Raw genomic sequence first — 25083 nt, forward strand, 5'->3', positions numbered from 1 at the left:
ACAAAGCTATTTGCAGCACCACTGCATTGCACACTCAAACTCATTTTTACTAAGCTATTGTTGTAGCTGTTCTGTTTTGTCACAAGTCAGCTTATGGGATCACCAGTGAGGTCCTCTGAATTAGGCCTCTTCAGACCTAATCAAGAGCGAGCGCTCGGAGAAAAAGACCTGCATCATTCATGTGAGCATGATCAATTCTTCTGTTTATTTAACGTACAGTTTATTTATACCATTTACAGATCAATGTGATATTGCAAATAAAGCTTCTAGCTGGAAATTTACAAGTTGCTCATATGACCTTTAAGCTTCAGCAAAACAGAAATGTAGAGTCATGCATATGAGATAAGAAGAAGATAAGAAGAACATTTAGAAACAATAATAATCCTTGATCTTGTCTCTTATTCCGAAGGCTCTGACTATGAACTACTTACTAATGAAATAAAATATCTTTAATAAAGAAATAGAGAAACCATTTAACCCTTCTATATCAATTTCCTCCTTTTGTAAATGGTATAACCTTCACTACAGGGTCAGTAGGCGTCCAAACAGGAGCTGCTGGCTCATGGGCCTAGTACCCATGAGGAGTCTTCCTAAGACTTCACCCATCCACCCTCAGTGTGGACACCTACTCCCGGTCAGCAGAGGCCATTTGGGGTCCGTAGTAAACTACAGAGGGTTCAATACTGAAACTCTTAGAACATACATTATTCAATAGTTTAGCTAACGCATATATCAATGCTTTTACAGCTATATAAAGCAATAGACAGAATAACAATATTTGCATACAGGTTTGTATAATGCCAGAAATCCAAAATGCTATGCCCTTAAACCAATTAGCTGGATTCATAAAAGAAAATGTCCAAGAAAAATGTCCAAAAAAAAAATATAAAAGAAAATGTATTTCCCCACCAGGAGTCTTTGCTGGAATCATCCATATATATACATATATACGTATAATAGGAGAACAGACAAAAACTGGTGACTATGTATGTAGATACACACATAGACACAAACACACGGAAACAATCATTGTCCTTTCCACAGATAGCAACATCATTATATTGAAGACTGAACCATAATCCATCGTAGGTAATGGGGCCTGAATGAGGGATCTTAGTCTTTACTTTGGTAACTACACCCTCAATGTCCGGATTGTATTCCATCCACCACGACTGTCCCCTAGGCTGTGTGATATTTAGCTGGAACCAGGGATTAGTGACCTTTCCAGCTATAGTCAAGGTGGCAAATACATCTTTTCACCAGAATATCGATAGAGTCCAGGTTTCATTGTAGATACAGTCTGATATCAACACCTCCTGTGGTTCCAGAGGTAAGGCTAAATAAGGCATAGTCTTTGAAGAAAATAAAACTGTGTGTGCAGATCCAACAGTCTTTTGGCTTTTCTCCTTCCATGTCCTCAGTAAGAGAAATATGGTGGCGAATGAGTTTTTTATCCCAGTCTGTAGTTAAAAGTTCGCTCAGTGTCTTTGTTTGGCGCAGCAACCCTGCTACACCTAGCAGGATAATTAGCAAAACTGTCATTCTGCCGGTGGAGTGACCTTTTTACAGTGACTGGCGTTGGATCCAGGTGGGCTTTCCCTCAAGTTTCACTGAGGTGGATGTGGTCAGCTGGACTTGGAATGGGCCATCAAAGCGTGGATCTAGGCTCCTTCTCACGTGTCTGCGCACGACCACCCAATCACCTGGATTCAGCTGATGCACATCTGCACTTGCATTGGGATCTGGAATGGATGAAAAGACATGTTTATGCACCACATTAAGTCTTTCCTGTAAGGCCTGGACATAGGCTGTCAAAGTGCCGTGTTGCATCTGTAACACTTGTGGAAAGTAGAGACCTGTTTTTGGGGCACTACCAAAAAGGACTTCAAAAGGAGACAAGCCTGTCTTTCTATATGGAGTGTGTCTGACTGAAAAGAGTGCCAGGGATACGCACTCTACCCAATTCTTTCCTGTGTCTGCCATGGCCTTTTGAATTTTTAGTTTAAGTGTCCCGTTTAATCTCTCTACTTTTCCACTGCTCTGTGGATGATAAGGGGTATGGAATGCCTGCTCTATTCCCAGGGCCTGCATAATGTCCCTCATTATTTCTCCAGTGAAGTGTGTACCCCTGTCACTTTCTATGGCTTCTGGGATGCCATACCGACAGACTAGTTCCTTCATCAGTTTTTCTGCAGTTGTTTTAGCATTTGCACATTTTACTGGATAGGCCTCAACCCATCCTGAGAAGAGATCTACACATACCAGGACGTATCCATACACTCCTAACTTGGGTAGTTGTATGTAGTCTATTTGCAGTCGTTGACACGGTAGAGCGGTCTGGGTGTTGCTTTCTTAGGGACTTTTACTGTTTTACCTGGGTTGTGTTGTGCGCAGATAATGCAGGATTGTACATGTTTGGAGGCTACGTAACTGAAGCCAGGAGCGATCCAGAAGGCATTCACCTGGTTACACATGTGACTTTTTGAGGCGTGAGTGGGGCCATGTGTTGTTTGTGCCATCATAGGGAACAGGGACCTTGGTAAACACAACCTATCCTTACTTTCCCATACTCCATTTGAGTTCAGCCCAGCTCCCATTTTCCCCAGTGTTCCTTCTCTGTTTGGGCAGCCTGATGCTGGAGGGATTTCAGGACATCCAGACTTACTGTGGCTGGGACTTGCTGGCTCCCTGCCACTATCCTCTGATCCCTAGGCCTCTTTGCCGCTGCTTTCGCAGCTGCATCCGCCCTTCTATTGCCCGCTACCTCCAGTGAGTCACCTTTTGTGTGTGCTTTCACCTTAATGATGCCAGCCTGGACTGGTAACATTAGTGCCTCCATTAACCGTTTTACCAATTCTGCATTTTTAATAGGCTTACCAGCTGACGTAAGAAAAGCTCTACTTCTCCAGATAGGGCCAAAATCATGACAGATCCCAAATCCATAATTTGAGTCTGAATAAACATTAATTTTCCTACCTGACCCGCTCTACACGCCTCAATGAGCGCGGTTAGCTCCGCCTCCTGCGCGGACATGTGCGGCGGGAGTGGTTCAGCTCGGATTACCTCATGCGAGGATACTACTGCATATCCAGTGTAGAATCTCCCATCAAGGTGGTATCTGGAGCCATCTACAAAAAACTCAAAATCTGCATTAGTAATAGGTGTATCATAGACATGGAAAACCTGCAGTCTCCTGACTCATCAGCTCTATGCAGCCATGCTCGTGCGTCATGTCAAAGTATTCATCCTCACTTGCCACCAATTCCCCCTTTTCTGAATCTACTGCTAAAAGGGTGGCTGGATTCAGAACATTGCACCTCTTGAGGGTGACATACTCAGGAATCAGAAGGGCACATTCAAGTCTGAGCTGTCTGGCCATAGACAGGTGTTTTGGTTGGACTTGCACAAGTATAGCATGGATGTCATGCGGGGAGTAAATTGTTAAGGGAAATGTCAATGTGATCTAGCAAGCTTTCCCTAGCAGTACTGCAGCAGCCGCTACAGCACGGACACATGTGGGTGACCCTCTGACAACTGGGTCCAATCGCGCTGAGTAGTAAGCTATTGGTCTTTGTTTGTCACCATGTTGCTGTGTGAGGACGGCTGTCGCATGCCCTCCCTGTTCTGTGCAAAACAAGAAAAATGGTTGATCGTAATTTGGAATACCCAGGGCCGGGGCAGATACAATGAGTAGTTTAAGGGAATGAAAGGAGTCAATAGCTTCCTGAGTGAGGTCAAAGGGGTCAGATGACAGACAATCATAGAGGGGTTGCATCATTTGCGAGGCAGACCTTATCCAAGGCCTGCAGTATGACAGTAAGCCCAAAAAGGTGCGCAGTTGCCGGTGGGACCTGGGTAAGGAGAGACTTTGGACTGCTTGTTTTCTCTCCTCAGTCAGGTGTCTCGTACCTTCAGAGATACAGTGACCCAAAAATGTTACCTTTTGCTTACAGTACTGTAATTTTTCACGTGAAACTTTGCAACCATTCTCTGCCAGAAAACACAGCAAAGAAATTGTGGCTTCCTTGCAGGACGTCTGGTCTGGACAGCAGAGCAAAAGGTCATCCACGTACTGCAATAGCGTAACCTGTGGATGAGGCGGTTGCCACTGCTCCAGAATTCCTTCCATAGCTGTAGAATAAATGGTAGGTGAATTCATTCCTCCTTGCGGGAGGACTGTCCACATGTACTGTTTCCCCTCATGTGTGAAGGCAAAAAGATACTGACAGTCAGGGTGTAGAGGCACAGAGAAAAATGCATTTGCCAAATCAATTACTGTAAAACATTTGGAGGTCCCTGGGATTTGTGACAGTAAGGTATGTGGGTTTGGAACAATTGGTGTTACACTCTCAGTGACAGCATTGACAGCTCTCAAATCATGCACCATTCTGTACGTGTCAGGGGAACCTTTGGGCCCTTTTTTTCTTGATTGGATACAAGGGAGTGTTACAGGGGGAGGACCTTTGTACTAGAGCCCCTGCTTGCACATATTCTCTGGTCAGGGCCATTGATTTGGCTGGGCTTAAGGGATACTGTTTTATCAAGGGAATTTCAAACACCAATCCCTCCAGTCCCTTCATGGTCACCAGTTTCCTAGGCCAGAGGCAAAGGAGGAGGGAAGGAAGGAGGAGAGTCAGTCTGCTCCCTCTCCTATTTGGGGTTTTTGCACTGTCTGGCGTAATGTCCATTCTGTCCACAATTCCAGCACTGTACGGTCGCTAGGTCACCTGGTGCCCTCCCTTTCTGCTTCCACTGTCTTCCTTGTGCTCTAGCATACATAACTGGTCGCTTGCATTTTGTCAGTTCAACCCCCTTAGCTACTTGCAGAAGGTCTGTTGGGTCGATATTTCTCCACTCAGGTCTGGCTGTCTGTACTGCTTTTTGTAAAACCTTATTCATACCGTTAATGAATATACTCATCAGTATTTTGTCATTAAGGGAGGTTCTGACTTTGTACCCCACGTCTGCCCACTTCAGCTGTAACCTCCAAAAGTACGTCTCTATACTCTCCCCTTCCTGCTGTATTACGTCAGTCAGGGAAAGAGGGAAAGGTTGGTCTTCAGGGTCAGATAACTGTTTTCTTTCCTCACCATCAGAGTAATGTCCAGCTTCCTCCCCAAACTCAATTCCTTCACTACCTCTGTCTCAGTGTCAGCGTCCTCTGTCATCACATGTGATCTGGTTCGAACAGGATTTAGTGCAATCTGCTTAGGGCGAGTAACATTACACGTAGCACAAGTACTTCTCCAGTCTGGGTTTTTCTGACTACAATGTTTACAAGTCCATTCATCTGGTCTGGGTTTCTGCTTATGTGAAGGGGGGGGCGGTAGCAGTCACAGTTTTTGCTCTTGGTGCATTAAAACATTTATAATACACTTTACATAACAATAATATAATAATACATCCCACTGTTATTTCTTTACATCCACAATGCTGCACCTCTTCCCTGAATCTGTGCCATTTCTCAACATCCAAACACCCACACTCTGGCATGTCTGCCTTTCTGAGTATTGGTCTGACATTTTTCACTGCTTCCTTGACTTTCCTTTCTTGCACTATCTGTTTGGCTGTTTTGGATCCTGCTGGAGCCCCACACTGCACACTGAACAAGTTGCCCATGGCTTCAACTTATTCCCACACAGCCCACCTTTCTGCAAATGCCCTCTCAGTGTCCCTGAACCTTGTTAACAGGCCACACGTCTCCTGGCAAGTCAGAATGGGCTCTCAAGTGGTAGCAAGAAGGCTCAATCAGCATTCACTCTCACCTGCTACACTTGTAGGGCGTATTGGGAAGGGTTAAAAAACCTCTCTCACCCAATAGACCAGATGACTAAAGCAGGAAGGACCAGGTGTGATAGTCCTCTCACCTGCTAGACCACCTCCATGTAAGTGGGAAGGCCACACGGCTCTCTAACCCACTTAGACCTGATGTGCAGTTGGGTACTTCATGCTGGTCCTTTTCAAAGTATTCCAGCAACGAACGTAAACTAGAGTTAAACCAATACAATTAACAGAGCTGACTTCTCACAGAGGGCAGAAAATCGCGCAGCTGTTCACTTGACCCCTCCCAAAAGAATGTCAGTAGCGCACAGTTTGTTTAGCAAGAGTGTTATCTCAAAAAGAATTCTTTGTCCAGATCCAGATTCAGTTTTCCCAAAACATCCCTAATACCCACTGGTATAATACACAATCCTAGCAGAAAATTGAGACTACTTATATACCTTCACAGCACTAATATTCTACTTTGCTATAAAACCTTCATCCCCATTTGGAGGGGAAGAAACACACAATATCTCACTATAAGGACAGATCCCAGGACCACTTGTCCTACTCATTCATTGATTCCAGAAGCATATGTAACAATACACCTTCCAAGGATCAGTTAACCTCACATGCAAATAAAATTATCTAAACCGCTCTTGACACTGATGGGAAAAAAATACATATGTCAGGTATCCACTCAAATACTCTATATGGCTATGCCCTGTGACATTTCATAACCGGAACATCTTTTCACAGTCCACAGTATGACCTATAACCATTAGACTTATACATACTGTTACGCTCACCGAGGAGCGGCGAACGTCCGGAGGTGGACCCACTGGACCGTGCACCGGACTCCCCTGAGAAGACGGCCAGCAGAGAACCCCTATACAGGGACTGTGCGGCGCCTCCCCAGAAGGCCTAAATGCACGGCAGCCAGGGACCGGAGGTAGGAGTCTCTGTACAGCCAGGCGTGGCTCGGGTACGATGTCCGCGGCAGGCGGAACACGGAAGTGACACCGGAGATGTTTCACAGCAGGTGACGTCCACAGCCGGTACGGTACAGATAGTGTCCACGGCAGGTATGGCACGGTGACGTCCACGGTAGGAATGGGTGGTGACGTCCACAGCCGGTACGGTACAGATAGTGTCCACGGCAGGTATGGCACGGTGACGTCCACGGTAGGAATGGGTGGTGACGTCCACAGCCGGTACGGTACAGATGGCACTACGGTGAGACACAGGATTAGAATCAGGTAACAAATGTACGGATCATAAACAATAGCATAGACAGATAAGGACACTGGCAATGCACTAATAGAGGCGTTGCTCGGGCGCCTGCTGCCGGGGTAAGTGAACTAAAATACCTATTAGGCAGCAGGTGACCTCTGAGATCACTTCCAGGATTTGGGGCATGCCACTTTAAGAAAGGGGGCGTGGCCTCGCACGCAGCCTAGAATCACCTACAGCAATTCTGTGTGAGGAGGAAACTGCAGCAGGCCTTGGAGTGAGAGCAACGTCTGCAGAGCCCTGGGGCCGGTAAGTGGAAGGCCTTCTCTGCCTGGGAGTGGGGGCAGGAGTGCATGTGGGAGCCATGCTGGGACTGGGCAGATGTGAGGGAGAGCTACCCCCCCGGGGTCTGGTGGGACCAGGCGTTACACATACATATTATTTCACCAAGTCTCTTATCTCAATTTCTCATCACTTTGCTATTCAGAGGCTTCTCATCAATATACAACAACCTATTGCCTGCCTACTTTATCTAGGCATTAATATGGAACCACTTATGAACACATATCCCTAGACCAGTGTATTGCCCATCAAAGATGCAAAGATGGCCAAAGCAAAACACAAAACACAGCAAATGCAATTATACAGAGACTGTCCCAAATTCCGTGCTATGCACTCTATGCAATCAGTTAATGGACGGACAACACATTATCTTATTACTCTATATTTCAACTCTCATTCAGACATGCATGAAAAAACAATACTCACTGGTGATGCCAGAGTTCTTGAACCGTGTGTACAGCCTTACCCAGAATATTCGGGAAATCAGAGAGAGTGAAATGAAGTGTAAGAATAAAGCTTCTCACCTTGCTGCAGCTGAAATTTCACTGTCTCAAGAGTCCCCAAAACTTCTTCCGAATAGGCTGGTTGGCCACGGCCCCACGTTGGGCGCCAAAAACTGTTGTAGCTGTTCTGTTTTGTCACAAGTCAGCTTATGGGATCACCAGTGAGGTCCTCTGAATTAGGCCTCTTCAGACCTAATCAAGAGCAAGCGCTCGGAGAAAAAGACCTGCATCATTCATGTGAGCATGATCAATTCTTCTGTTTATTTAACGTACAGTTTATTTATACCATTTACAGATCAATGTGATATTGCAAATAAAGCTTCTAGCTGGAAATTTACAAGTTGCTCATATGACCTTTAAGTTTCAGCAAAACAGAAATGTAGAGTCATGCATATGAGATAAGAAGAAGATAAGAAGAACATTTAGAAACAATAATAATCCTTGATCTTGTCTCTTATTCCGAAGGCTCTGACTATGAACTACTTACTAATGAAATAAAATATCTTTAATAAAGAAATAGAGAAACCATTTAACCCTTCTATATCAATTTCCTCCTTTTGTAAATGGTATAACCTTCACTACAGGGTCAGTAGGCGTCCAAACAGGAGCTGCTGGCTCATGGGCCTAGTACCCATGAGGGGTCTTCCTAAGACTTCACCCATCCACCCTCAGTGTGGACACCTACTCCCGGTCAGCAGAGGCCATTTGGGGTCCGTAGTAAACTACAGAGGGTTCAATACTGAAACTCTTAGAACATACATTATTCAATAGTTTAGCTAACGCATATATCAATGCTTTTACAGCTATATAAAGCAATAGACAGAATAACAATATTTGCATACAGGTTTGTATAATGCCAGAAATCCAACCTGCTATGCCCTTAAACCAATTAGCTGGATTCATAAAAGAAAATGTCCAAGAAAAATGTCCAAAAAAAAAATATAAAAGAAAATGTATTTCCCCACCAGGAGTCTTTGCTGGAATCATCCATATATATACATATATACGTATAATAGGAGAACAGACAAAAACTGGTGACTATGTATGTAGATACACACATAGACACAAACACACGGAAACAATCATTGTCCTTTCCACAGATAGCAACATCATTATATTGAAGACTGAACCATAATCCATCGTAGGTAATGGGGCCTGAATGAGGGATCTTAGTCTTTACTTTGGTAACTACACCCTCAATGTCCGGATTGTATTCCATCCACCACGACTGTCCCCTAGGCTGTGTGATATTTAGCTGGAACCAGGGATTAGTGACCTTTCCAGCTATAGTCAAGGTGGCAAATACATCTTTTCACCAGAATATCGATAGAGTCCAGGTTTCATTGTAGATACAGTCTGATATCAACACCTCCTGTGGTTCCAGAGGTAAGGCTAAATAAGGCATAGTCTTTGAAGAAAATAAAACTGTGTGTGCAGATCCAACAGTCTTTTGGCTTTTCTCCTTCCATGTCCTCAGTAAGAGAAATATGGTGGCGAATGAGTTTATTATCCCAGTCCGTAGTTAAAAGTTCGCTCAGTGTCTTTGTTTGGCGCAGCAACCCTGCTACACCTAGCAGGATAATTAGCAAAACTGTCATTCTGCCGGTGGAGTGACCTTTTTACAGTGACTGGCGTGGATCCAGGTGGGCTTTCCCTCAAGTTTCACTGAGGTGAATGTGGTCAGCTGGACTTGGAATGGGCCATCAAAGCGTGGATCTAGGCTCCTTCTCACGTGTCTGCGCACGACAACCCAACCCATTTAACCCTTCTATATCACTATTATACTAGCAAACACTGAGGAAACTTAGTGGCATCCTAAAAGTGGCTGTTGGACTTCATTATTGTCCCACTGGTGCAAAGATATTTACAGCACCTTTGCATTGCACACTCAAACTCATTGTTACTAAGCCATTATACTAGCAAACACTGAGGAACCTTAGTGGCGTCCTAAAAGTGGCTATTGGACTTCATTATTGTCCCACTGGTGCAAAGATATTTGCAGCACCTTTGCATTGCACACTCAAACTCATTTTTACTAAGCCATTATACTAGCAAAGCAAGCATTGTTGACCTTAGGGAGATCAATATATCCACTGCGGAGACACCATCACATGTTTCTCAACGCAGTGATTCTAGAGCAATGCCCCCTGGGAAGTATGCAAATAAGAAAGCCGCGGAGACACCATCACGTGTTTCTCAACGCTGCCAGGAAACTAGCCAGGTCTTTCACTGGGAAGGAACAACCACGGGAAGGGCAGTCTCCAGTCAAGGAGACCACCTATACCAAACATGGTATCCATCCACAGACAGCCGTTTCGGGGTATTTGCCCCTCATCAGTGTGGAGTAGGAATCTGGCTAGTGGGGGTAATGCCTAGTAAAAGACTACTTAAGCAAGCATTGTTGACCTTAGGGAGATCAACATTATACTAGCAAACACTGAGGAAACTTAGTGGCATCCTAAAAGTGGCTGTTGTACTCCATTTGTGCCCCACTGGTGCCAAGCTATTTGCAGCAGCACTGCATTGCACACTCAAACTCATTTTTACTAAGCTATTATACTAGCAAACACTGAGGAAACTTAGTGGCATCCAAAAAGTGGCTGTTGGACTTCATTATTTTCCCTCTGGTGCAAAGATATTTGCGGCACCTCTGCATTGCACACTCAAACTCATTGTTACTAAGCCATTGCACTAGCAAACACTGAGGAAACTTAGTGGCATCCTAAAAGTGGCTATTGGACTTCATTATTGTCCCACTGGTGCAAAGCTATTTGCAGCACCACTGCATTGCACACTCAAACTCATTGTTACTAAACCATTCTAATAGCAAACTATGCTGCCAGTTTAAGAGCCGTAGTTGCATTGTCAGGGATAGTTATTGTTGTTTATTCTGCTGTTAATAAAGCTAGACCACGGCTGCAATCTACACCACCTCTCAATTTTTACTACCACATTTTAAGTGCACAATCTTGTCGCAGTCAAATTGAGTGGCAAAATGACAGATGCTGGTGGAAAGGGGAAGAGGCGTGTTGGAAAAGGAATAAAAGGGTTTGTCCGTGGGGAAGGTGGCAAAGCTCCATTAACATCTACTGAAGATAGGCCATCTTCCAGGAAAAGTATGATGTCTACTACTTACCGTGGACAATCCGATGTGCTCCCTTTTTTACGGACACGAACAACTGGAACAAAGGTAGATGATGGCCAAAAAAAGCAAATGCTTGAATGGATCTCAAGTGGTCCAACAAATGCCCTCTCCGCCACCTCAACTACCGCATCCAAAAAACACCAGTCCTCTGAGTTGTCATCCCAATCACACTTGCTTTCTCCCAACTCTCAAGTCTCCATCCGCCCTGCACAGTATGGTGGAATTGAGATGGCGGAGTCTGCAGAGCTGTTCGGTCACACTATAGCCTGGGAATCAGAGGTCTGCTCCCAAGCTACAGTGAGCACAGACCAGGAAATGGTCTGCAGTGATGCCCAGAACCTTTGTGACTCTGATTCAGGCTGTGAGGACCAAGTTTCTGAGCATAATGTTGACCCTTAGTCACAAACTCTAATACCTGTTGTAATAGACAATGAGGAACATACTGATGACGATGAGACGCAGATACCAGATTGGGATGACAACTTAAATATTCGTTCAGGGCAGGAAGAGGCTCGGTCTGAGGGTGAGGGTAGTGCAAACACAACGCTTGATGAGGAAGTTCTAGATCCCACCTACTGTCAACCCACAGTCAGGCACTCGAGGAGGTCAACACAGGCGGTGGAGGAGGATGCAACTGACGACGAAGTTACCTTGTGCCTTCCTGTACAGAGGAGGAGTACTGGTAGCACGTCTACAACTGCATCCTCAGCCACCACTCTGCCTCTGAGCACTAGTCGGGGTGGATCAGCAGGTCACATGCCCTCTAAGCCTTGCCTAGCTTGGTCCTTTTTTGACATAGCTAAAGATCGACAGTTATAGCAAATTTCAAAATGGCAACTCTCTCAGTGCAAAAAATTTTTTTTAAAAATTTAAAAATTAACCTTTAATATTTCCACTAAAAATGGTCAGATGACCATAGACAAACAACACTAAAAGATAGGTTTAACCCCTCCTGTCTCTTAGGGGATATATGTAAACCAAGTTGAGTTTCAACCTCAATAGTAGATTGGACCCATCTCACCACTTCATGGGTACCTTTAAAGTCTACTGGTAATGATAATAATAAATTTAATAAATTGGATTCATCTCACCAAATTTATACAGGTGCCGCTCATCACAAAAAATGGGGTCCAATTTATTCCATAATGGAGCCCTTAGGAAATTGGATTTATCTCACCAAATTAAAAAGGTGCCACTCTTCATAAGGATATCGGGGTCCAATTCATTCCACAATGGAACCCTTAAGAATGTTTTCTCCCGACGCGTTTCATTCAATATTCACTCTTCAGGGGAGTCAGAAATCCATCTCAGGTCTCATTCAATTTGTACCTGTGAGCAGTCAGCCTAGACCCATCAAGGAGTCATAGATGCAGCGGACCCAATCTTAGTCCCAAGATACATGGACCAGGAGAGAGCGAGAGTTACGGCCGCTCCTGCCACGTGGTATCTGGTCCATGTATCTTGGGACTAAGATTGGGTCCGCTGCATCTATGACTCCTTGATGGGTCTAGGCTGACTGCTCACAGGTACAAATTGAATGAGACCTGAGATGGATTTCTGACTCCCCTGAAGAGTGAATATTGAATGAAACGCGTTGGGAGAAAACACTCTTAAGGGTTCCATTGTGGAATGAATTGGACCCCAATATCCTTATGAAGAGTGGCACCTTTTTAATTTGGTGAGATAAATTCAATTTCCTAAGGGCTCCATTATGGAATAAATTGGACCCCATTTTTTGTGATGAGCGGCACCTGTATAAATTTGGTGAGATGAATCCAATTTATTAAATTTATTATTATCATTACCAGTAGACTTTAAAGGTACCCATGAAGTGGTGAGATGGGTCCAATCTACTATTGAGGTTGAAACTCAACTTGGTTTACATATATCCCCTAAGAGACAGGAGGGGTTAAACCTATCTTTTAGTGTTGTTTGTCTATGGTCATCTGACCATTTTTAGTGGTAATATTAAAGGTTAATTTTTAAATTTTTAAAAAAAATTTTTTGCACTGAGAGAGTTGCCATTTTGAAATTTGCTATAACTGTTGAATATTGAAATTACCCATTGGCTATTTGCATAGCAAAAGATCGCCCAAATCATGTGATATGTAAAATTTATCGTGATTCTGTTAGTAGAGGGCAAAACCTCAGCAGTTTGACAACTTCTTCCATGAATCGTCACATGAATAAATATCATATGTCCCAGTGGGAAGCTCACCGTGCTGCAATGCGGCCTAGCGGAGCGAATCATCCACCGCCTGCCCCTTCCAGTGCATCCGCGCGCTCTTCATCTTCTAGGACTGTGGGGACAGCTGTCACACCTGGTTTTCCACGCACAACTTCCACCACTGTAACCACAACAGGCAGTTTGCTTGGTAGGTCGTCAGTTGGTTTGGAAGGGGAAACAAGTGCATATGTACAGCTCTCTCAGATATCAATAGCACCAACGTTGGATGAAGGCAACATCATGTCTACGCCTGCACTTTCCTCACAAACCTGCATTTTTCCAGGGACACCCTACTCAACACTAGAGATGAGCGAACTGGCCGTGGTTCGGCTCGAGCTCGGTTCGCCGAACGGAGGTCTCGTTCGAGTTCGGTTCGTCGAACGTTCGACGAACCGAACTCAAACCAATAGGCTATAATGGGAGGCAATCACAAACACATAAAAACGCATTATAAATGTACATATACAGTTAATAAACATTGCCATAACACGTACCGATCCCCACGATCCCTCCTGCACTCTGTCTCCTGCCGCTATTCCATCCGATGATCGCTGAATCCTCCCGGTGACCGGCACTGCCAGCAGTGATGCAGGACCTATCGTGACGTCAAAATAGCCATGTGACCAGTCCCGTGGCTATTATCTCATTGGCTACAGACTGGTCACATGACTATGACGCGTCATGTAGGACCTGCGAGTGCATCTCTCCGGTACACGGTGCACATTTGTGTATCGCCGTGTACCGGCGACATGCTGTAGCACATGGTCGACTCCCCATTCCGTTAGGGACCGGCTGACACAGCCGGTCATTAACGGAGATCACCGTTGCCATAGCAACGCAGTCAGCGGTGACGTCACCGCTAACCGCGGCTCCGGGAATCACATGATCGGAACCCTGTTGCTATGGTAACGCGTCTGTCACTGCCAGCAGCACTGATCTCTCACTCCGTGAAGGCTGCACGCTGCTTTCCGTGCAGCCTTCACGGAGTGATTTCTGCATGGGAAGCAGCGTCTTCCCCCATGCAGCAGTGATGGATCAGAGCTGCATTTGTTGAACGAGAAAGACAGAAGACCATGGATCGTGGAGGGCTGACAGGGGGTAATAAAGATGGAGTCTCTAATGTGTCTGTGTATTTATTTCTATTAAAGTATTTTTTCTCTGTGTGGTGTCTTTTTTTTAACCCTTTATTGGAGATTCTTAATGGCCGGGTCAAACGTGCCTGACATTAAGAATCTCTGGCTTAATACTAGCTAGTAAAACAAAGCCAGTATTAACTCATGATTACCAAACAAGCCACCCGGCTCCAGGGCTGTTGGAAGAGTTGGATACAGCGCCAGATGATGGCGCTTCTATGAGAGCGCCATTTTCTGGGGCGGCTGCGGACTGCAATTCACAGCAGAGGCGCCCAGAAACCTCGGGCTAACCTGTGCTGCGGATTCCAATCCCCAGCTGCCTAAGTGTACCCGGCTGGACACAAAAATGGAGCGAAGCTCACGTCATTTTTTTTTTAATTATTTCATGAAATAAGTGAAATAATTAAAAAAAACGGGCTTCCCTATATTTTTGGTTCCCAGCCGGGTACAAATAGGCAACTGGGGGTTGGAGGCAGCCCGTGGCTGCCTGCTGTACCTGGCTAGCATACAAAAATATGGCGAAGCCCACGTAATTTTTTTGGTGGGCAAAAAACTTCTGCATACAGTCCTGGATGGAGTATGCTGAGCCTTGTAGTTCTGCAGCTGCTGTCTGCTCTTCTCCATACAGACAGACAGCAGCTGCAGAACTACAAGGCTCAGCATACTCCATCCAGGACTGTATGCAGAAGTTTTTGCCCCCTGAAAAAATTATGTGGGCTTCGCCATATTTTTGTATGCTAGCCAGGTACAGCAGGCAGGTACGGCTGCCCCCAACCCCCAGTTGCCTATTTGTACCCGGCTGGGAATCAAAAATAAAGGGAAGCCCTTTTTTTATGAAATAATTTTTTCATTAAATAATTAGAAAACAAATGATGTAGGCTTCGCCCCATTTTTGTGTCCAGCCAGGTACAACTAGGCAGCTGGGGATTGGAATCCGCAGCACAGGTTGGCCTGAGCTTTCTGGGCCCCACTGCTGCGAATTGCAGTCTGCAGCCGCCTCAGAAAATGGCACTTTCATAGAAGCGCCATCTTCTGGCGCTGTATCCAACTCTTCCAGCACCTGCCTGCTATACCTGGCTAGCATACAAAAATATGGCGAAGCTCACGTCCTTTTTTTGTAGTTTTTTGGCAAAAAAAATAAAAAATGCTTCCCTGGATTTTCCATTGCTAGTGAAGGTAACACCAAGCAGTGGAGGATAGCAGCCAGTAGCTGCTTGGATTACCCTTAGCTAGCAATACAAAAAATGCAGCGGGAGCCCATATATATTTTTTTTAATTATTTATTTAAATAACTAAAAACAAAATGGGCTTCCCTGTATTTTGATTGCTGGACATCACAGTGCTGTAAAAATAAATCTTTAAAAAAAATGACGTAGCGCTCCGCGGTATTTTTGATTCTCAGCGCAGATAAAGCAGACAGCTATGGGTTGCCACCCTCATCTGCCTGCCGTTACCTTGGTTGGCAATCAAAATACAGGGAAGCCCATTCATTTTTTCTATTTAAAAAATAGTTAAAAAAAAATGACGTTGGGTCCCCCCATTTTTGATAGCCAGCTAGGGTAAAGCAGACGGCTGTAGCCTGAAAACCACAGCTGGCAGCTTTACGGTGGTTGGGGATCCAATGTGGAGGTCCCCCCAGGCTCTTTTTTTATAATTATTTTATAAATATTAATAATTACACAAAAAAAGTAGGGTCCCCCCCAAATTGGATCACCAGCCAAGGTAAAGCGGACAGCTGTGGTCTGGTATTCTCAGGGTGGGAAGGTCCATAGTTATTGGGCCTTCACAGCTTAAAAATAGCAGGCCGCAGGCACCCCAGACGTGGCGCATCCACTAGATGCGCCAATCCTGGCGCTTCACCCCAGCTCATCCCGTGCCCTGGTGCAGTGGCAAACGGGGTAATAAATCGGGTTGATACTAGCTGTAAGGTCACCTGACATCAAGCCCAGCAGTTTGTGATGTCATGGCGTCTATTAGATACCCAACATCATAAACTGTCAGTACTAACAAAAAAAAAAAATCGACAAAAGAAATTTATTTGAAAAAACAGTCCCCAAAACATTCCCTCTTTCACCAATTTATTGTAAGAAAAAAAATAAAGGGGTCCCACGACGACTCTGGACCGTCTAGAATATGGGGGGGAGACACTCAGGGAACGTATCCCCCATTTTCTAGGAGTGCAGACCCTTCATGTGAGGAGTGTGGGTGCAATGAATCTGCACTCACTCTCCCCGGGTCCACAGCAGCAGAGTCCATGTCGTAATGGTTGCTACCAAAGCTGCAATGCCCTGCTCATGAGGTAAGGGCATGCCTAATCAGGAGAACTATTCTACATTTCCAAATATTGGTATTTGCTGATATTATTGCTATTCCACCTACTATATATTGGGGATAGGATCTTGGAGATGGAATACCCCTTTAAGTCCAGTTATCCAGCTGAATGAATACTTAACAACAGAGCTCGCTATTTAGATGTGTTTTCTTGTGGCGTATAATGGACTCTCATGTTTGGTAGTCATTCAGCAGGGCAACTATAAAAGCAAATCCCTCCATTTGGAAATGTAGTATAGCTCTCCTGATCAATTATGTTCCTTACCTCATGAGCAGGGCATTGCAGTAATAATAATAATTTATTCATTTATATAGCGTTATTAATTCCATAGCGCTGTATGTCTTTGGAGTGTGGGGGGAAACCGGAGTACCCAGAGAAAACCCACGCAAACACGGGGAGAACATACAAACTCCTTGCAGATGGTGTCCTTGGTGAGAATTGAACCCAGGACCTCAGCGCTGCAAGACTGTAGTGCTAACCACTGAGCCACCGTGCCGCCCATTTAGCTTACAGATGCATAACCACCACTCACTATGTCTGAACACAGGAAGCTGAGCTGACAGCCGCCCTGTGCATGCGGCAGCGTCTATTGTGAAGGAGAGGGCCGCGGGGGATCAACGCTGCACAGGTACCGTGGGACACCGGGGAACACCGGTGGGGTTATAGGGGGTGACCTGGCAGGGCCTGGGGAGGAGCTTTCTGTCGCATGTGTCATGGCACATGCGACAGAAATCAGAGGAGTAGGGTGAATGCGGCCAGCGCGCTGCTGTGTGCGCGGCCATCTTGGATTTCTGGGAGGGCATCAGGGGGGGCACTTTGGCGACACCGTGGGATCGGAGGGGACCGAGGAGGAGATTTATCATGTTTGTTCATGCCAGATGGGAGATAAATAATTTTTTACCGGCGCTGTCATTTACTGTAACGTGATCATCGGTGTACGGTGTATACCTGTGATCACGTGAGCAGGGACCGGAAAAACCGTCGTGAATCATGATCTCCAGGGTCTCAGCTAGCCCTGAAACCCCGGAGATTTTCTGATGCTGGGGGGCGCTATTCACTTATTTCTGCCTGCTGTTTATAAATGGCAGATCAGAATAAGGCTACATTAACACGACCGATCCATTTTTGCGGTCTGCAAAAAACAGTCCGTTTTTTTTTCACGGGTGCATCCGTGTGGCATCCGTTTCCGTTCCGTAGAACGTATGTCATCTGTTTGTCATCCGTGTGCCTTCCGTTTTTTCGGTGTACTGCAAAAAAACTGAAGGAGGGTAAATGCATAAATTTAACCAGGATCCATAGCTTCATCCTACATGAGGCGGTCACATGTTCACTCCAGTGCCATTTTCTACTGCTTTTCACAGCGTAGAGCGCTCTGGTGATTTTCTTGTGCTTGTGCACTTCATATCAGTCTTTTCTGTCATTATAATGGCAGAAAGACACATAATGTCCCACTATCCTGCATTTTGTAATTTTGCACCCTTTGGTGCCTTTCATGTGGCACTAAGGGGTGCTTAGCTTTGTATTTAGCCAAAAAAATGAAAAAAAAAATGACGTAGGGTTCCCCCAAGTTTTGTAGCCAGCTAGGGTAAAGCAGACGGCTGCAGCCTGCAGACCACAGCTGGCAACCTCACCTTGGCTGGTAATCCAAAACTGAGGGCACCCCACGCTGTTATTTTAAATTAAATAAATAATTAAAAAAAAAAACACGTAGGAGTACCCCAAAATTGGATCACTAGCCAAGTTAAAGCAGACAGCTGGGGTCTGATGTTCTCAGACTAGGGAGGTCCATGGTTATTGGACTCTCCCCAGCCTAAAAATAGCAGGCCGCAGCCGCCCCAGAAGTGGCGCATCCATTAGATGCGCCAATCCTGGTGCTTCGCCCCAGCTCATCCCGCGCCCTGGTGCGGTGGCAAACGGGGTAATATATGGGGTTAATACCAGATGTGTAATGTCACCTGGCATCAAGCCCTGGGGTTGGTGAGGTCAGGCGTCTATCAGATACCCGACATCACCAACCCAGTCAGTAATAAAAAAAAATAGACGACAAACACATTTTTATTTGAAAAAACACTCCCCAATACATTCCCTCTTTAACCAATTTATTAGAAAGAAAAACAAATCCAGGTCTGGTGTAATCCAAGGGGTTGCCATGACGATCCACACTGTCCCAGTCAATGAAGAGCAGAATGTTCCCCATTGGCTGGGAGAGCAATGCAGTGACCTGAGCTAACATCAATGGGTCAGCCCAGGTCACTGCAGGGCATGATGTCAGGGCAGGGAGGACTGGTAAGCCCAGGAGGTGGATCCACTGGACCGAGTACCCCACCGAGGGGCAGGGTACACGGCAGCCGGAGCACTGGCGTGGCCGGGACGGGTGTAACCAGGGTCACGGAGTTCTTTAGGATAATACTGGAAACAGGCACAGGTACCCGGTAGCAAAAGACAAACAGTAACAGGGCACAGCACAAGGGGACCTGAGCACCTAGCTCAAAAGACAAGCTTCAGGACACGTTGATCAGGCCCCGCCCACATGGAAAGGCAAGTCTTATATACCCAGCACAGCCCTATGTCATTTCCTGCTTCAGGTGTGCTGGGCCTATAAGACCAGGAGAGTGGGCGCGGCCTGGTCCTAAACAGAACCATGAGGCCAATACTCAGAGTCAGACTCCTGAGACCAGGAGCAGGACTCAGGGGAGCAGGAGCGGGAGCGGCAGCCATGACTGGTGGACACATGGAGTGGATCAGTGGGTAAGGAGTGGTGCTGGGACACGGGGAGCGTGACACATGACAAGTGCTGCTGTCAGCGAGGTACATTACCTGCGCTGATCTCCAGCACTGCTGACAGCACCTGTCATTGAGTTCAATGACCGCCGCCTTCACAGCCAAGTATCGCGAGAGGCCCGTGACGTCACCGCTAGTCAGTCTCGGGTCGGAAGCGAGAGAAGGTGATGTGACAAGCGGCGGCCATGGAGGACAGTGACAGCGCTGAGGTCGGGATGGCGGGACTTCATCACCGCAGGTAAGCCGAGCGGGACCATGTGTGCAGAGTGCCAGGATGACGGACGTGTGTGTGTGTGTGTACGTGTGTACATGCCGCGTGCAGGAGGGGGCGGAGTGAGCTGAGCGGGGAAGTGTGGGCTTCCTGCACGTAACTAGGATAAACATCGGGTTACGAACCAAAGCGCTTTGGTTGGATTCCCGATGTTTATCTTGGTTACCAGCTTCTGGCAGGCTGCCAGCGATGGCTCCTGCACACTGTAGCTGTAAAAAGCCCTGCTTTTTGCTGCTAGAACCGTTCTCGAACGCATCTAGAACTATCGAACTTTAGCAAAAAGCTCGAGTTCTAATTCGATCTAGAACAGCCCCCAAAATCACTCGAACCGCGAACTGGAGAACCACGAGCCGCGAACCACTCTACTCAACACCATCTAAACACAGCAGCCAGATCTCTGTCCCTCAGATGTGGACAAATAAAAAGCCATTTCCTGTGACCCATGACAAAGCTAAGAGGTTGACTTTATCCCTCTGTAAGCTCTTGGCTACCGAAATGCTGCCTTTCCGCCTGGTGGACACACAGGATTTTAGAGACCTAATGTCTGTTGCTGTGCCCCAGTACCAGATGCTCAGTCGCCACTACTTCTCTAAGAAAGGTGTGCCTGCGCTACACCAGCATGTCGCACACAACATCACCGCTTCCTTGAAAACTCTGTGTGTGAACGGGTGCATTTCACCACCGATACTTGGACCAGTAAGCATGGACAGGGACGTTACATGTCGCTGACTGGGAACTGGGTAACTATGGTGATAGATGGTGAAGGGTCTGCTGCACAAGTCTTGCTGTCCCCACGACTTGTGTGTCAATCCTCTGTCTGTCCAAGTTCCTCCACTACTTCTGCCTCCTCCACCTCGTCTGTGTCCTCCACCTCCGCCCGAAGCCTGCCTGGTCAGGCCACCAGCGTTCTCACTGCGCAGAAGGAATCCCGCACCCCTCATTACTATGCTGGCAGCAGAGTGCAACGGCATCAGGCGGTCTTTATCTTGAAATGTCTTGGAAATAAGAGTCACACAGCGGCTGAGTTGTGGGCAGCTCTGGAGACTGAGTTTGGTAAATGGTTGTCTCCACTCAACCTGCAGCCTGGTAAGGCCGTGTGCGACAATGCTGCAAACCTGGGTGCGGCCCTTCGCCTGGGCAAGGTGACACACGTGCCTTGTATGGCTCACGTGTTGAACCTTGTCGTCCAGCAATTTTTAACACACTATCCTGGCCTTGATGGCGTTCTGAACAGGGCACGAAAACTGTCTGCTCACTTCCACCATTCAACTGCCGCAGCTGAGCGACTTGCATCGCTCCAGAAGTCTTTCGGCCTGCCGATTCATCGCCTGAAATGCGATGTGCCGACACGCTGGAATTCGACTCTCCACATGTTACAGCGACTGTGGCAGCACCGTCGAGCCCTGGTGCAATACGTCATGACGTATAGCCTGGGCCAACGAGATGCAGAGGTGGGGCACATCAGATCACCCTGATGGAGTGGTCTCAGATCAAGGACCTATGCACCCTTCTGCACAGTTTCGACATGGCGACGAATATGTTTAGCGCTGACAATGCCATTATCAGCATGACAATTCCAGTCATTTACATGCTGGAGCACACGCTAAACACTATTCGTAGTCAGGTGGTGGGACAACAGGAAGGGGAGGAACTACAGGAGGATTCATATGCGCAAGAGACAACAACATCACCAAGGTCCAGACGTTCATCATCACCAAGGCGGCAGGCATGGGACCATGGGGGACAGGGATCAACAAGGGCGCATGGTAGCAGGCGAAATGTTGAGGAAGGTGCAGGAGAACGTGAAGAAATGGAGGACGAACTGTCCATGGACATGGAAGACTCAGCGGATGAAGGAGATCTTGGTCAAATTTCTGTTGAAAGAGGTTGGGGGGAGATGTCAGAAGAAGAAAGAATGGTTAGCACCTCTATGCCACAAACACAGCGTGGACTTGGTCAGCATGGCTGCGCAAGACACATGAGCGCCTTCTTGCTGCACTACCTCCAACATGACCCTCGTATTGTCAAAATTAGAAGTGATGATGAGTACTGGCTTGCCACACTATTAGATCCCCGGTACAAGTCCAAATTTTGTGACATAATTCCAGCCATAGAAAGGGACGCACGTATGCAGGAGTATCAGCAAAAGCTGTTACTCGATCTTAGCTCGGCTTTTCCACCAAACAACCGTGGTGCAGGGAGTGAATCTCCCAGTTGTAACTTGACAAACATGGGACGGTCTCGTCATCTTCAACAGTCTACCCGTACCAGCAGCACCATATCTGGTGCTGGTAACAGCAATTTTATTGAATCTTTTCATAATTTTTTTAGACCATCCTTTGCAAGGCCACCAGAGACAACAAGTCTGACACATAAAATGATACCACTTATACCCTCACACCAAGGATATATACGATGCTTCTATTCCTTAAAAATAATACTTTTATTTGATCACAGAATTAAAAGCACAAATACATACATACAAAAGGGCACAACAGGGCAGAGAAAAGTATAACAGTGACTCCCACAGATTGGGGGAGGGTGGAGGGGCCCGCTGGGTCTCTTTAATTACTCAATCAAAATTACTGGTCTGTATACAGGTCATTTCACTCCAAGACTGACATATATATATATATATTTTATTTTTTAGTGGAAAACATGTTTAACTGTCATTAACAATGTGCTGCAGGTTAGTGACCTGCTGGCTACACATGAAATCCACAGTGCAAAAAATGCCAAAGTCACGAGCAGATCAAAAAATATCCATAACATATCCTACAAGCAGTTTGTAACCTGCTAGTGTGGCACCCCAGGGTTCAGTTGCCACAAATATACCTGTACCTGGGCAGGGAAGGATCTCCACATTAGGTAATCCCACAAGCAACATTTCCACTCCGAGCCTGGAGGGGGAGCTCTACAAGTCGAGTTCAGGTGAGGTCCCCTTTAAATCCAAGTTTGGAGGCGGAGTCAGAGAGACAGTTGACAGTTGGAGAAAAGGAGACTGTGCGAGCAGAGAGTGAGGGAAGACATCAAAATGGAGAGGGCAGTGCTTAGCCCGCACAAGTAACTGTGTGACCGCCTGAGGGATCAAGAGTGAGGCAAAAGAGGAGAGACCGGGGAGGTGGAGCCCGACCGGTTCATCCCCAAAGGAACAGCGCTGATTATCGGACACCGGCGTCTGAGATTGTGAGGGATCTAATCTGCCCAGCAATAAAGACTGGAGGCCAGGGAGACTACAGATCTCCTGGCCACAGCAGCACCTGAAGGCAAAGCCGCTACACAGAGCTTAGGGACCGCAGTGAGTACAGCAGTGCCCCTTAGAGAAGCTCCCGCCGCCTGCCATACAGGTGAAGACAGTGAGAGAGGGTCGAGGTATAGCTCCAGGAAGCCTAGTACCCAGGAGAGAAACAGCGCAGCAGGGAGGTCTCACAACTAACCTGGTGCAGAGATCCTGAACTGTTCCCAGACTACCCAAAAACTGTAACATCAGAAACTGAACCCATTTTTAATAACACCTGCAAGTAAAACCTGGTCAGAGTTAATGAATTGGTGTGACGCACTTTATTTCTTCATCTGAGGAGCCATAGGCTGCTGCACTAAAGTGACAGTTAAAAAGGCTGTGAAGAAAAAAACGCCAAATCTGTGTACTACTAAAACTGCCCTGGGGACCCCGCTTCACCTACGGGAAGTGTAAACAACTGCCTGCCTAACCATCACCCCAGAGGTCTGACCTGCAGCCCCAGTAACCATACTGGAACCGTAGGTGGCGTCACAAAATACTTTTATTTATTTATTTATTTATTTATTTTTTTCTTTATTATGTTTTTTTTATTTTATTTTTTTAATTTTTTTTTATTTATTGACTTTCAGCAACCACCAGGGCCACGGAACCGGGCACATGCCCCCGTGACATAATCCCATTAACCAACACCCGGAACCGAGTACCCCACGGCCCTGGGGCGGGTCAGCTTTTGGCGTCACGAACAGGATCTGGACAAGGCCCAGTAACCCTGGGTAACGTGTGTCTTGAAAACTGTTTAATAATAAGTGAACTTTGCCGCCATTTTAAGCATTTGAAAAACTAACTGCGCCACAGTGAGGATGGAGATGCAAGGCGATGCTGATGCCGCTGGAGCAGCTGCAGCACTTGAAGCTGTAGCCCCGATCATGCCGCTTGCTCTGCCGTATGTCCCGGGGGCGGCATGGTTACCGCAATATGCTGGGGAGCCCAATACCCTAGCTGAATTTAGAGAAAAGATGTGCAATTTCCTGGATATATACTCTATGACTGACAAGCAAAAAGTGTCTGTTTTGCTGGGGCAACTGACGGGTGCAGCAGAGCGCGAGGTTAAATCCTGGCTGAATACAGATAAAAGGACAATAACCCAGATATTTGCTAATTTAAAAGCTGCTTTTGAAACTCGTACTGTAGCTGAGCTAAGAATAATGTTTTACAACTGCAAACAAAGACCGCAGGATAGCATACGGGATTATGCATTGAACCTTCAGGAGGCGCTGCCGGCTGTAAAGCAGGTAGACCCTGAAAGTGCAGGAGAGGAAGATAAAATGTTAATTGAACATTTTCTTGAGGGTCTACATTCACCAATTCATCAAACACAGCTGCGTCTATGGGTCATGGAGCATCCGAGTCTAGACTTTGTAACTCTGAAAAACCGGGCCATTAGAGCACTGCGAGTCCCTGTGACTACAGACCTCAACCGTGGCAAGCCATCACCTCTCCCTCATAGGTGGCGTCCCTTTCCTTAACTCCAGCAGAAATCAATGGACAGACTGTAATACCTGGTGCCTCTGATGACTTGCGTTCCCAGGTACAGCAGCTGACAAAAGATGTGGCCATGCTCCTAAAGGCCATGCAACTCCAGCAGAAACCACAGTCGTCGGAGAGGATCCAGTTGGCTGACAGCCCTGAGGACATCCCGTGGATGCGAGGAAGGAGGAACCCACCGCCCAGAGGAAGACCCAACGACCGCTACGACTCGTCAGGACAACCTATCTGCCGCCGTTGTAACGAGGCGGGCCACTTTGCCAGGTCATGTCCTTTAAACCAGCGACTCCTGGGGCAACGGGCCGGCCACCAGGAATAAAACAACCAGGCCCATTGAACTGGCGCGATAGATATGTGGGAGGACGACCATTCCTATCTATCGTGCTAGATGGCATTCCCACACTTGCTCTATTGGACACTGGCTCACAGGTGACGACGATCCCGCATATCCTTTACAAAAGATTTTGGGCCGATTCTGAGCTCACTCGCCCAGACCCAGACCTTACTATATATGCTGCTAATGGACAGCCGGTATCACAAGTAGGGTACAAGGAGGTGACGATAAAGGTG

The 25083-nt window shown here is 46.6% G+C and overlaps 1 protein-coding gene across 2 annotated transcripts in view; it reads right to left on the reverse strand.

Annotated features, from left to right (window-relative positions):
• Positions 1–222: 222 nt before the first annotated feature.
• LOC142254514 (uncharacterized) overlaps positions 223–25083 on the reverse strand; it is a 161431-nt gene continuing 136570 nt past the window's right edge. The window contains exons 3-4 of one of the 2 annotated variants that reach the window (XR_012727239.1): positions 6570–6991; positions 223–1742 (exon numbers count right to left, since the gene is read on the reverse strand). The gene's annotated coding sequence lies outside the window, so the exon portion shown is untranslated. The remainder of the gene's footprint in view (positions 1743–6569; positions 6992–25083) is intronic. The other variant, XR_012727240.1, reaches the window with a different exon arrangement.

Source organism: Anomaloglossus baeobatrachus, chromosome 10 (assembly GCF_048569485.1).
Source record: "Anomaloglossus baeobatrachus isolate aAnoBae1 chromosome 10, aAnoBae1.hap1, whole genome shotgun sequence".
NCBI lineage: Eukaryota > Metazoa > Chordata > Amphibia > Anura > Aromobatidae > Anomaloglossus > Anomaloglossus baeobatrachus.